This window comes from Lycium barbarum, chromosome 12, assembly GCF_019175385.1.
Source record: "Lycium barbarum isolate Lr01 chromosome 12, ASM1917538v2, whole genome shotgun sequence".
Taxonomy (NCBI): Eukaryota; Viridiplantae; Streptophyta; class Magnoliopsida; order Solanales; family Solanaceae; genus Lycium; species Lycium barbarum.
In genome coordinates this window covers 97,715,946-97,729,099 of record NC_083348.1, presented here as the reverse complement: position 1 = coordinate 97,729,099, position 13,154 = coordinate 97,715,946, and positions in this window count along the sequence as shown.

Sequence of the window (13,154 nt, the reverse complement as noted above, 5' to 3'; positions counted from 1 at the left end):
ATTGTGCATGTATCATATCTGCCAACCCAAAGGCTCACAAAATCAAATCTGTCTTTCAAGGTAAACTTATATAAATAACTACCTTATTGGCTGGGTTCGAACCTAGACTGGTAGGGACAGAGCCACACCCAATAACCACTCTAGCCACAGAAGCTTGATGTATTTTGGTAGAGTTACGAATGATAATTTACAAAATCGCTATAGCTCTTAAATATAAATAAATTAAAAGATAGTTATTATCAATAATTAGTTCTTAGAAATACCAATGCCAAGCAATTATTCCACCTTTCAAAGAGTCAAACGTAAGCTCGCCGTCCAATTATTTTCAGCCAGTCGAAACCAACAGCCCAAAGTCAAAATCGAGAAATAATTTTATTGATGTTGAATAAAGAGTTCTTAAAGTAGGGAAAAAGTATTGAAAGTCATGTTTAAACGTCAATCTCATTGAAAGAGAAATTAAAATTTTGTGCGTGAAAACCTTATTTAACTTAAACTCCTCAAACAAGCCCTTTCAATAATTTGCTGAGTTTTCAAATACTCAAATAAGCTCTTTTAATAATTTAACGATATTTCAAATATAGATGTCCAAAATTTGTAAATGCTGATGGTCAATCAGTATTGAAATACTTATTTATGGCACAACGGGGCCTAAATAATCAATTCTGGATGCCTTTTATTATTGATCATTCAGTTAGCTGGAAGGATTAAAAGGGAGCAAACGAATTAGTGCTTCATTCAGAATACTTTAAAATTTGGAGGATTCTAAGTAGAGTTTAAATTTGATGCACTGTCAGTGTACCATTTTTCTTACATCATTAGGTAACAATGACCTGCTGTAGCAGGTTACCAATATTTTCTTAAATTTTTATTTTTGGTAAATATTTTCAAAAAAGAATGTCAAATAATGTTCTCTCTCTCCTTCTACATACACACAAACACCTTGATACAAATCTATCTCTGAGTTTTCCCCCAAAGTGCCCTATTACTGCTCTGATGCATCTTTTGCTATTCTTCTTCATGAGTCCATAACAATCATAACTTTGTTTTTGCCAATTATATTTCCATATGTTTAATCAAATCTAACTTCATTGGATATATATATATCTTTTGTGTTTGTTTCAGGGATTTATTGGTATTTTTCCATGAATATTAGATGTTTGTTGAACTGTCCATAGCAAAGAAGAAAGCTATAAGATATTTGTATTTTGAATTGCTTCAGAATAAGAGTCTTCCTAGCTATTAGCTGATTGTCAAATTTCTTTTGTTTATATTTTAACTTTCTGCACAATTGGTAAAAGCTTGCAAGTATGCAGAATCTTAGCTTCAGATTTCTTACAAATTACATATAAAATATACCTTATATTTTTTAAAAGTTGAATCAGAACTAAATTTATATAATTTACTACTCATACTTATTCAAAGTTACAGGAGGAGTAGTTTAATCATTCACTAAGCCATAATGTAAATGTTTGATGGTCGAAGAATTACTTCATGAGAATTCACGATTTTTGAAGAATGTTTGAAGCGTTGAAGAACTTCATTGGTTTTGAGTTTTGACGATGATATTTATAAAAAAATCAAGAACGTCAGAGTTAGAAGGAAATAAATATGTACACCAGAGCAATTAGGAATTAATTTTGGTTAGAGAACAACTAGGACTCAACTTGCCTCTAATTTTATTTTTCTACAAATTAAAATTATTTTAATAAAAAATTAGTATTAATTACATGCGAAATATACCATGTTTATCAGTAAAATTACCTGATGGTGTACAAAGTCTTATACACTGACGGTGCACAAAACTTAAACTCATACAGTCAAACCGCTCTATAACAACATGGTTGGGTCCGAAATTTTTCAGCTGTTATAGAGAATGACTGTTATACACCTATAACAGCATTGACATTTAAATAATACTTCGCTGCTATAGGCAAAAAAGATATATAAAATCTAATTTTCATTTTTAATTGTCAAATTCTAAGCTTAATCGCACTTTATATAATGAAGGAAAATCGTTTTATGATGAAAATATATATATTCATATGATATTTTTTGTCATAAATAGTGTATTAAATGATCAAATATTTGGTCAAAATTTTCACTCTTATTATTGGTAATCATAGATATTCTATTTTTATAAAGATGGTTAATTATTATATTACCAAAAAAAGAAGATAGCTGTTATATGGGGGTAATTTTACAAAGAGCGTACTGCTATAAAGTTGGTTGTTGCTGTTATAGATGAAATCCTGTTATAGAGAAGTAAAATATAATATAAAAAATCGATTCCGAAAAATCTTAGCTATTATAGAGATGTGCTATTATATGCGGGTGTAGAGAGGTTTGACCGTAAACTCGAAAAGTGGAAGAGTACAAATGATTTCACTCGTTAAGTAAAGAAAGTAAAATGTAGAAGGAGCAATGAACTAAAAGCAAAGAGACTAGATACTTTGCACATATCAATTTTTCCAACTAATGAAAAACATACTGGAAAAGGATAGTATTCGTTGTACTTCCTTTTCAACTACCAAACAATCGAATGTAAATCGTCAATGATTCAACCAAGTGAATTACATCAATTATTAGTTTCTCTCTCATTCCTACTCCCTCTCCCTTCCCTTCTGAGACCAAACATAGTGTAAGTGTGTGTATACCAATGTGTGTGTGTATAATAAGTTATGATTGAAAAATAAATTAATGATTCCTGCCACAATCTTTGTTAAGATTACTGATAGAAAATTGAAAAATACTTAATACGTAAAAGTGCAGTTCTTAAATCTTATAGTGTGTTTGGTAGGAAGGAAAACGTTTTCCTGAAAAATAAGTCAATTTTTTTACTTATTCATTAATGTTTGATAAGTAAAGAGAAAATACTAATCCAAAGGCATTTATATATAAGCTTTATATATAAGCTAGGCAAACACTATAAGGATGGAGGTAGGGTCAGTGTGGGTTGGATGGAGGTGAGGGCTAGGGTGAGTTGGGGTTTCGGGCGGGGGGTGTGGGAGAGGGAATCGAGGTGGAGGAGAAAGGAGGTGGGGTGGGATGGGTGAAGTGTTGGGTGTGCAGATGAAACAATCAACATGAAATGCCACTTATGTTTATTTTCTCTATTTTCACCAAAGAAGTCATTTTCCTGATTATTAAAAAACTTATTTTTCTAATAAAATATTTTCCTTCATTACCAGATTATTAAAAAAATATTTTCCTCCATTAAAGTCCTATAATAAGGGAAATGATAAAAACATAGGATTCAAACAAAGAAAGAAAGTTGTTATAAGTGTATGTTATGAATTCGAACACCTAAGGACCTCCTAACCTTCGGTATCTAGAGCCTGTTTGGATTGGCTTATAAGTTGGTCAAATCAGCTTGTAAGTCATTTTTAATTTATTTGGGTGTTTGGTAAAATAAAAAATAACTTAAATTAAGTTAAGAAGTGCTTAAAATAAGCCAAAGCCAAGAGGTTGCTCAATCCCAACTTATTTTTTTTGGCTTAAAAATCATTTTGATTTGACCAACAACTTTACCCTTTTATCCCTTATATTTTATGTTAATTCCAATACTACCCTTATTTCTAAAAATCTTTTAAGCACTTTTATCCAAACACGTAACTGCTTATTTATAAATATCTTTTAGCACTTAAAAAGTACTTTAAGTACTTACTGTTAAAAGTGACTTTTTTTCATCTAATCCAAACGGACTCCTAATTAGCTCTTCCTATCACTCTGTTAACTGTGTCAAGAAAAGGGTAAACCATTATGAAAAGAAAATAATAGAAAGAAATAAACTGCTAAGAAGGGAGGTAGAATTATTGAAGATTAGGAACAAATCTAATTTGGGGTCCATAGGAATATTGGATTTTAATATAGCAAGACTGTAGTACTTCCTTTCCAATAAATGTGACCCTTTCATGCATTCATGCTCCTTAGGAGGTGGATTGAATTTTGAGAACACAGAATGATGTAACATTTACAGTTGAGATTGGACTTTTGTTTTGTCAAAATAGGCTATCATCTGCAAAAAGAGATGATGACTCTTAACCTAACACCCATATATTGGGTTCCACCTTCTTTGACTAGAGGCCCATTTTTATAGTTGGCTGTAGGCTCTATCTGCTTTTTCCTCTTTTGTCTCTTCTTTATTTGAATTTCGCTTGGCTTGTGTTTGCTTCTATTATCAAAAACTACTTTAGATCCTTATTCAACACTTAAAAAGGGTTTAGACTTAAAACAGTATTTATTTACAAATAAGAAATGAACTTCTATTAGTTCTTACCAATCGGGTCAGAAAGAAAAAAAAAAAAAAAAAGAAAAGGGTCAAATATACCCCTCTAATTTATTTTATTAGTTAAATATATCCTCCGTTACTGAAAGTTAATAAAAATATTCTTGGCGTCTTCAAACTTCACACTTATGCCTCTATTTGGATGGAAATCCCCAAATCCTCTCAAATTACCCTATTTCAAAAAAATTACCCACTTTTTTGTTGACCTACCCCGCCCGACCCGCTTATCATCGTCATCAAGTTCTAGCTTCATCTTCTTTCATGAAAAAAAAAGAGAAAAAAAAAGCAAGAACACACCCAAATGATAAAATCTCAAAACTCACCTCAAATTTCATCTTTAAATCCAACTTCAAATCTTGGTGTAGCCAATACTTCTCACTGCATAATGATCGAACCAGCTACAATTATAGTTTGCTGTGCGATTTTCGCAAGAACATACAATGACCGATTTTTAGGTTTATCTGTTTTTTAGTATTAGTTATCAAATTTGGAAACTTTCTATTAGAGAAGAGCGAAAACACAGTAAAAACATATAATGACTCCGATTTTTAGGTTAACAAACTGACTTTTTGAGTATTAATGGTAATTAAACTTTGGAACTTTCTACTGGAGATGAGCGAAAAACATATTAAAACATAGGAGAGTAAAATATTTATCATTCTATATATTGAGGTTTTAGTGCTTGGCATGAAAGACTTAAATTTGATGTCATTTTGTAAGTTCTCTGTTTGATTTTCGCAAGAGCATAAATGATCGATTTTTAGGTTTAATTACTCTGACTCCAAGTATTGGCTGCACCAAGATTTGGAGTTGGATTTAAAGATGAAATTTGAGGTGAGTTTTGGGATTTTATCATTTGGGTGTGGTCTTGTTTTTTTCTTTTTTTCTCCATAGAAGAAGATGAAGTTAGAGCTTGATGATGATGATGATGATAGGCCGGGCGGGTCAACAAAAAAAGTGAGTAATTTTTTTGAAATTGGGTAATTTGAGAGGATTTGGGAATTTCCATCCAAATAGGAGCATAAGTGTGAAGTTTGCAGATGGCGGGGATATTTTTGTAAACTTTCACTAACGAAGGGTATATTTAACTAATAAAACAAATTGAGTATATTTGACCCTTTTCCCAAAAAAAAAAATCCATGTTATACTTTTCGAATAAAAATAACCCCAATATTACCTAAGTAGCTTAAATATACCCTCCTTTGTTAAAGTTCTCCAAGTAGATGCATGATATCACATAACAGTGAAGTTTTGATTAGATAGACACCACATGGCATGTCACCTCCCCGCTCTCATTTTCTCTCCTCTCAACTTATTGCACCGCTAGCACCTCCTCCCTCCCCCACTACTATCAAACGACATTTTGCTCCTTCATTTGTTAAAAGAAAATTGAATTCACAAACCCGGAAAATATGATAGATTACCTCTTGCAACATATTAAAAGTACAATAATAGCATAAAAATTATCTAGAATCTCGACATGAATAAGTTTAATCCTTTTTAATTAACAATAATGTATCAACTTTGAGTTTGTTGCTTAGATGCCATCAGCGTGTCCGTTAATTGATCAGGGAGGGCAACCCACTAAAAATCTCAAAAAAGTTGGAAGGACAAAAAGATAGTGAACATCAGCTGTTTAATTTTAAATAGTAAAAGCTAGTTCCTGATAATTGATATGATGATGAACTAAATCAATCGCAGGATCTCATTGGAGCTTAGTCCATTCAAAGTTGTCCCCATTTACTAAAATACTCAGCTTATAAATCAAAAAATAAATATTACTATCATATGAAGTACTATATATAATAATACCCCAGTGAACAAAAAATAAAAATGAAAAAGCATATAAAAAGGACTAGCCCTCTTGCGCACCTTGCAAATAAATTAGTATAAATATTTTCAATCAAAAATGGATGTAATAAGTATTTTAATAACCAAAACAAAAACAATTATGCAATTTTCCATGATTAATGCTCTACAGCTCTAATTTGTAGCATGTACCAAAAACAAAGGTAACAATCTGGTGCAATTTCTTTAGATGGGAAGTTTGAATAAGGACAAAATGTTTGTGTGTTTCATTTCTTTTTATTTCTTTAATCCTTCATGTCAGGACATCAAGGAAAATGTCCCACGACTTTTGATACTGTTGATATGGATTAGGTCGAATAATTAAGAAAGTTCAATAGTTACACTTACACAAGACATAATGGCCCACAAAAAAAGTTTGCGGAGTTGAAGATAAATCGACGAATTAAATGTTTCAACTTTCATCATGGGAAAGGAGATAGTGCTGGGTTTTGATTGCTCGATGCCATCATCAAAGTTACTGTTTGTACTGTCTAATCAATGAACCAATTCTATTTCAATGCTACTGTTACTATGGTCTAATCAGTGAACCGAAAGTTTACTCAATTTTAACTTATAATATATACATTAAAAAATAATGAGGCGAAATATTCATGGCACCTTATAAATTTGCCAATATATTTTATTTAGATACACAAGGTATACTTATTCCAATTAAGCATATGAATATAAGCCAAAATCTTCCTATTAAACATTTTCAGGTCAAATTTTGAAAAAACTTTTGTGCATGTTCTCAAATATTCATTGCATGGATAAGTTAATCACTTTAAAGTATGTCATCTCACCTTTGATATAACCAATACACATCGGTCTCAATTGGAACAGGAGTTCTATGACTTATCTAGCTGATGTTTAATTAAAGAAGGCGACATACTTTAAGTTGTTAACTTATTCACGTAATGGACCGATGAGAACACACACATAAACTTTTTCAAAATCTAAGTCTGCGTGTATAATAGGAACACATTATTATGTGTTCGGGTGCTTAATTGTAACAGATTTTAATTCGAGTGTCTAAAAAAATATATTCATAGCTTTAAGGGGTTGTCAACGTATTTCGCTGAAATTTAATAGATGGAATAATATACTTTACCTTTTATGTTACAAATTCAGCCACTTTAAATATTTTAGATAATGTGAAAGTGTAATTTATTTATAAGTATGTTCAAATTAAATTATTTCCCCCTTTTTTAAGTACTTTATGTACCTGTCATTATAACCTTGATGCTTCTACTTCACTGCACTTGCCAAATTTTAACCCTTTATTGCTTTTATCTTTTTCGCTTTGCCTAATTGTGCAGCTATGGAGATTAAGTGAAGAGTGGACCCATTTGTTTGTATAATACAGTTTAATCATGTGATATATATTGGAAGACACCTGTTCTATTGATTGTGACTTTCCTAGCCATAGAACCCATGCAAATACTTCCCTACCTGAAAACCGTACGTTTGGTATCATATAGTGTGTCGTTCATCTGATACCAAAATTTTCAGACGCCAATAATACTGACAATTATTATCGTGACCAAAGTTTTCTTTTCAAACGACAACAACAACCCAGTGAAATTCCACCACGTGGGGTAAAGTTTTCTTTTCAAAATAAACAAAAAAAGTTTATAATGTATGTGCACTTTCTGAAACTCAAGAAAAAATAATAATTGCACTTAGATCTTGAAAAATGGTTCCTGGGGTAGGTATACTATTTAAGATACCGATTTCGCATAACTTAATTACTTTAACTCAAATTTTATATTTATCTTTTTCAAAAATTATTCAATATATATAAATTTAAAATTTAAAATTCATAAATTTTATATTCTGGATGTAGAGTATACCCGACCTTATATATCCCTACCTTGGGAGTAGGGAGGTAGAGAAATTGTTTTCGAAATAAATCATTTTTTATAGGTTAGTTGCAAGTCTGGAGATCGAATTTGATTTTTACACTGAGAGGAGTTTCGATACTAACTATGGAAACAAACACTCAATTACTCATCTTAATTTGATCGGATTAGAATATAGTTTTTGTATTACGTACTTCCATAGAAATTTTGTATCATACCTTATGAAAAAAAATTCATGCTAGTAAGCCTGCAGGGTTGCATGTATATGAGAATAGGTTAGAAGATTATTGCGATTAAATAACATATAATTGCATAAATACTCCTTCATAATCCAGCTATCGCAATCCAGATTGAGAATGACTGATCATTTATAACTTCGTTAATTTGATAGCGCACCTAGACGTCCTTTTCTCTCATACCGTTTTTAACTATTGCCTACCGGTAGTTAATCCTCTAATTAATAGCGAACAGAATACTGCTACTCTGTTTTTCCATAAAGGACAAACAAGTTTTACAAAATTAGAATCATGCAAATTAAATCTAGTCAGAAATACGAGTCCACTTGCATTGAGGCGCGCTTTTGGTATCAGTATTTGCTTCTAATTCCAGAAGCGAATGATAGAGACCTTAGAGAATGAAAAAGGAAAATAAAAAAATGAGAGAGAGACCAGTTATAAATAAAATATATAAAAGAAAGATGAAAAGGGAAGGAAAAGCTATGGACAATTCATCAAGTTGCCCATTGGACTACATAAAAAAAATAGAAGTTTGCAGAGAGAAAGTGGTGTTCAAATGGAGGACTTTTTTTCTTTTTCATAAATTGGCATGAGCAACGAAGCTTTATTGTTGGTTTTTCGAAAATATATGTGAGTGGTTTAGGCAGCATCACGTATATATCCCAATCTCTCACTCTCTCCTCCATGTTAATAAGACGGAAAGCCAGCCCTTTGCAGAGTTTATTAAGAGCCCGTTTGGATTGGCTTATAAGTAGCTTATAAGCTGTTTTCAACTTTTTTGAGTGTTTGGCTGGCCGGCCAGCTTAAAGTCATTTTGTGCTTAAAATAAGCTCAAAAAAATAATTGGGCCCATTTGATTTAGCTTATCTAAATCAGCTTATAAGCTGTTTTGAAAACAGCTTATAAGCTAAAAAAAAATATGTTAGACTACCTCAATTTATTTTTTTTAGCTTATAAGCTGTTTGCAGCTTATAGGTATAAGTCCATCCAAACAGGCTATAAATCTTTTCTCACAATTTTTGTTAATTCTAACACTGATAATATTAATCCCTTATAGTTAATGCTCTTAAATACATTTTTAATCCATCCGATTTACAATAAATGGTTTTGTGACCTTTTAATTTGTTCCGAAATAGGTAAGTTGAAAAGTTATTAATTTTTTTTTTAAAACTTACTCTTGTCTAAATTGATTGAATAATTTTATAAGAAGTCTTTTAATCTGATCCAATGAATTGTTTGATTTTTTTTTTTTTTTTAAAGTCTATCAATCCTTCTTAATTAATATTTATGAGAGATAAACGATAAATTTAGCCAAATATTCTTCTTAGTGATTGTTGTTAAGTGATGTTCCTAGTGGGTATGTCAAACTCTTTTTTAAAAAAAAAAAAAATTATGAATCGAATAATATTAAACGAAATGTCATTTAAACTTTGGGATTGGGACTAATTGCACTTTTGATCCCTCGACTATTTATATATTTTGATTTTAATCCTCTTGATATCTGACTGAGTATATTTGACCTTCAAATAAGTCAATGTTCATTTTTTTTGGCTTGTGAATATTCATAAATTTAACGTGATTATCAATTTTTTTACAACTTAATTATTCATGTTTTACGTTAAATTTGTCCACCAAATTCATATTTTATAGCAATTATAGTTCTAAAAGTAGTCTAAAAACAACGATACTCATACATTAAATGATTAAAATTTATCTTAATTAATTAAAATTAAACATACTTTATAAAATATTGCTGGGATTAAAAGTGCAATTTACTCCAATATTATCTATATATCTATAAAAGGAGGACATAGGGCCGGTGACGTGGCACTCTCTGGAGCAAAGAATGTTATTTTTCCTTTTTCTCAATTTTTTTGATTTTTCTCCCTTTTTTACATCTTTTTGCTTTTACAAAAAAAACTCAACAGTCACTTCTCAAACTCCGAAAAGCCAGCTCTTGAATTGATTTAATTACGCCTTCATTCTCTCACTTTCCCACGTCTCTTAAAAGCCTCTTCGTACCCAAATCCGGATTCCAATTTTCACTAACTACAAGTCCCTTTTTTCTACATGATGCATGCTTTGTCTTTTTACGCAAGTGATTTGCTTTACCATTGCTGTATGATGATTTTCTTTAAAGGTAATTAATCCTGAATTTGATATCTTTTCTTTATTGTTGCAAAAATGTTTTAAGCATAAAACATTACTTTGTGGCCTTTGCTCTCCGCTTTAAATTTCGATTCTATACATTACCTGCTTTACTATTTTATTTATTTAAATGTCGTTTCTTTTCTTGAATGTGTTATTAGTTCGCTAAATAGTGATTTATCGTTTTTCTCTGCATTCGTATCAACAATGATAACGCTGAAGCATGCATTTTTTAGAATGATAAAACTTTGTTTTATTTTTTATGATTGGTTTTGAATTTATATCCTCGCACATGACTAGCAGAAATAGAAAATATATTCTAGGAAATTCCTAATCGGGAGAGGGCGGAGAGCCAAACATAGAGATAGGGTTTAAATCAAGGCGTGTTGTGGGACCGAAAGATTATAACTAAAATCGTTTGCTTATCTTTTTTTTTTTTTCTATTATCATTCTTTCTTTTTTGAATTTATTGACGAGATTTTGAGGAAGATTTTCGGAGAATACAATCAAAGCACTACAAGAAACCGTCTTAAGTGACAACTAATTAAAGTCGAACAAAAGCTTCAAAAGTCACCACAAAGACATTTAGTGGCGACTGAAGTGTCTCTTTGTCATTCCACAGTAACTCTCCATTATTCAACCAATTTTTTTTTTCCTTTTGCCTTTTTATATGGAACATTGACACAATACAATTCAAACTTTTTTTGGCTTTGATTTTACCAAATTCACAGAGAAATTTTCCAATATCTAGATAAAGATGATCATATATCGTAAAAAGGTAATATGACTCTCTATTTTTCTACATTCACTTGCTTTCTTGAATTCTTTTACTTGTGCATTCCTTTATTTAGATGAAGTGTTTGTTTCATTTTTCTTAATTATCAAGATATAGTAAAAGAATCGGTCACTTTTGAACTTTGAAAGAGGCGAAGTGGTACTTCTCTCGGATCAGGACACACATTTACCTTTTTTCTCAAATTATAAATCCCCCCCCCCCCCCCCACTCCCCGGCCCTATTTTTTCTATTTATATGCTATGTAAGAAATCTCACTTCTTAAATATTGTTAATTACACCTCATCCCAAAGGTGAGGTAGATACACAGTTGATACCAGATGCATAAAAAATTTCCCATGAGATCGATTCTGTACAATTTTTCCTTTTCTTCCAATACTTTTACCTTCCCCTTTAGAATAGACTTTAAAGAACTAGAATATGTAATTTTTATCAAGGTTTTTATTTAGTTAGTGATCAATATTCATTAGTCCCTTTAGAATAGACTTTAAAGAACTAGAATTTATAATTTTTATCAAGGTTTTTATTTAGTTAGTGATCAATATTCATTAGTCTTAAAATAATGGATCGTAAGAGTCTTTCCAATGTTTAATGGCGAGGCTATTTATTAAATGTTTCAGAAAGGTATTAATCTTTAATTAGATCCTTGACTTCACTAATAGAATTTATATCATTTAGACTACTTATTCGATTTGATTTTTCTTATAAAATCTATTTATACCAATGATTATTTAGTCATATTTTGATTTTTTATATACTGCGCTAAGCGCGGGCAAATTAACTGGTTATCCTATAAACTAAAAAAGCACGAAAATTAATATGGTGTAATGATGCAATAATGCCACGTCTAAGAAAGCGACAAACAAAGGGACGGATCGTATATCAAGTTATTCAACTAACTTTTGCATAAAAACAAGACAATGTGAGCTGGAGGCCGGTGTTCTGAGTTTCAATTTTTGAAACACGTGGTAGTCATTTACATCCCACATGTGTTGCGTGTCCATACCTCTAATGTCGCCGCCGCCTAAACAGACACGCATTAATCTTGGTTTATTTATGCACGTGCTCCTGATGGAGTTTTTGTCTTCCCTTAATTAGTCACCCCCACGAGAGTTTGAAAAGCTTTCCTAATTCCATTTATGCTCGGTAGTTTAAGAAAAAATTCATCGTTGGTTCAAGTAAAAATTAATTATTTTTTATGTGGTTATAATCATTAATTAGATTCACAGAGTGGGAGTGTCGGATCTCTAAAATTGTACACAAAATGGGTTAATTCATTTGGGGAATTAAGTGAAATATGATGCGGTATGCCACATTAGCTTTTCGATGTAAAATATATAAATTCCAGCCTGTGTTCTTTTTTGGGCCTATCGAATTTAATTAAATTATTTGTAAGTGCCAAAAATTAATATAATGATTTTAGGGCAATATAATGAACCTCAATTTGGATGACCTCCGATGAGATTTACCCACTAAACTAGCTAGTGATAACCATTTGCGTATACATTAGTTTTAGCAAGTAATCCGAAGAACGGTTACACAGTGTAAAAAATGACTTATGTGCACGATACTTTGCTTAATAGCTATATACCTTGTACATCGTCGTACAAGAATCCTACATTGTACCAGAATCTTAATTCCATAAAAATAAAAATAAAATGCACCTTCCTTTACTAGTAGATCAGCAACCTTGTTCTTCTTCATGTAACCGTGCCTTATGACCGGAGCTCCAACCTTCGCATCAAGCACCTACATTAATTAATAATAGAGTTGTAAGGGGGTTATCCATTAATAATCGTTCTAATTACTTCCATAGAGTCAATTGCATTTCAGGGGTGCTAGGTCATTTTCCATTGCAAATTTCATTCCCATTACTCAAATGAAGAACCATTAGTGTTAAGCTTATAATTACCCCTGTTGGGATGTTCTCATATGACTTTGATAGTGATCTTATTATGACCACTTATGCTAGGATTAGCAAT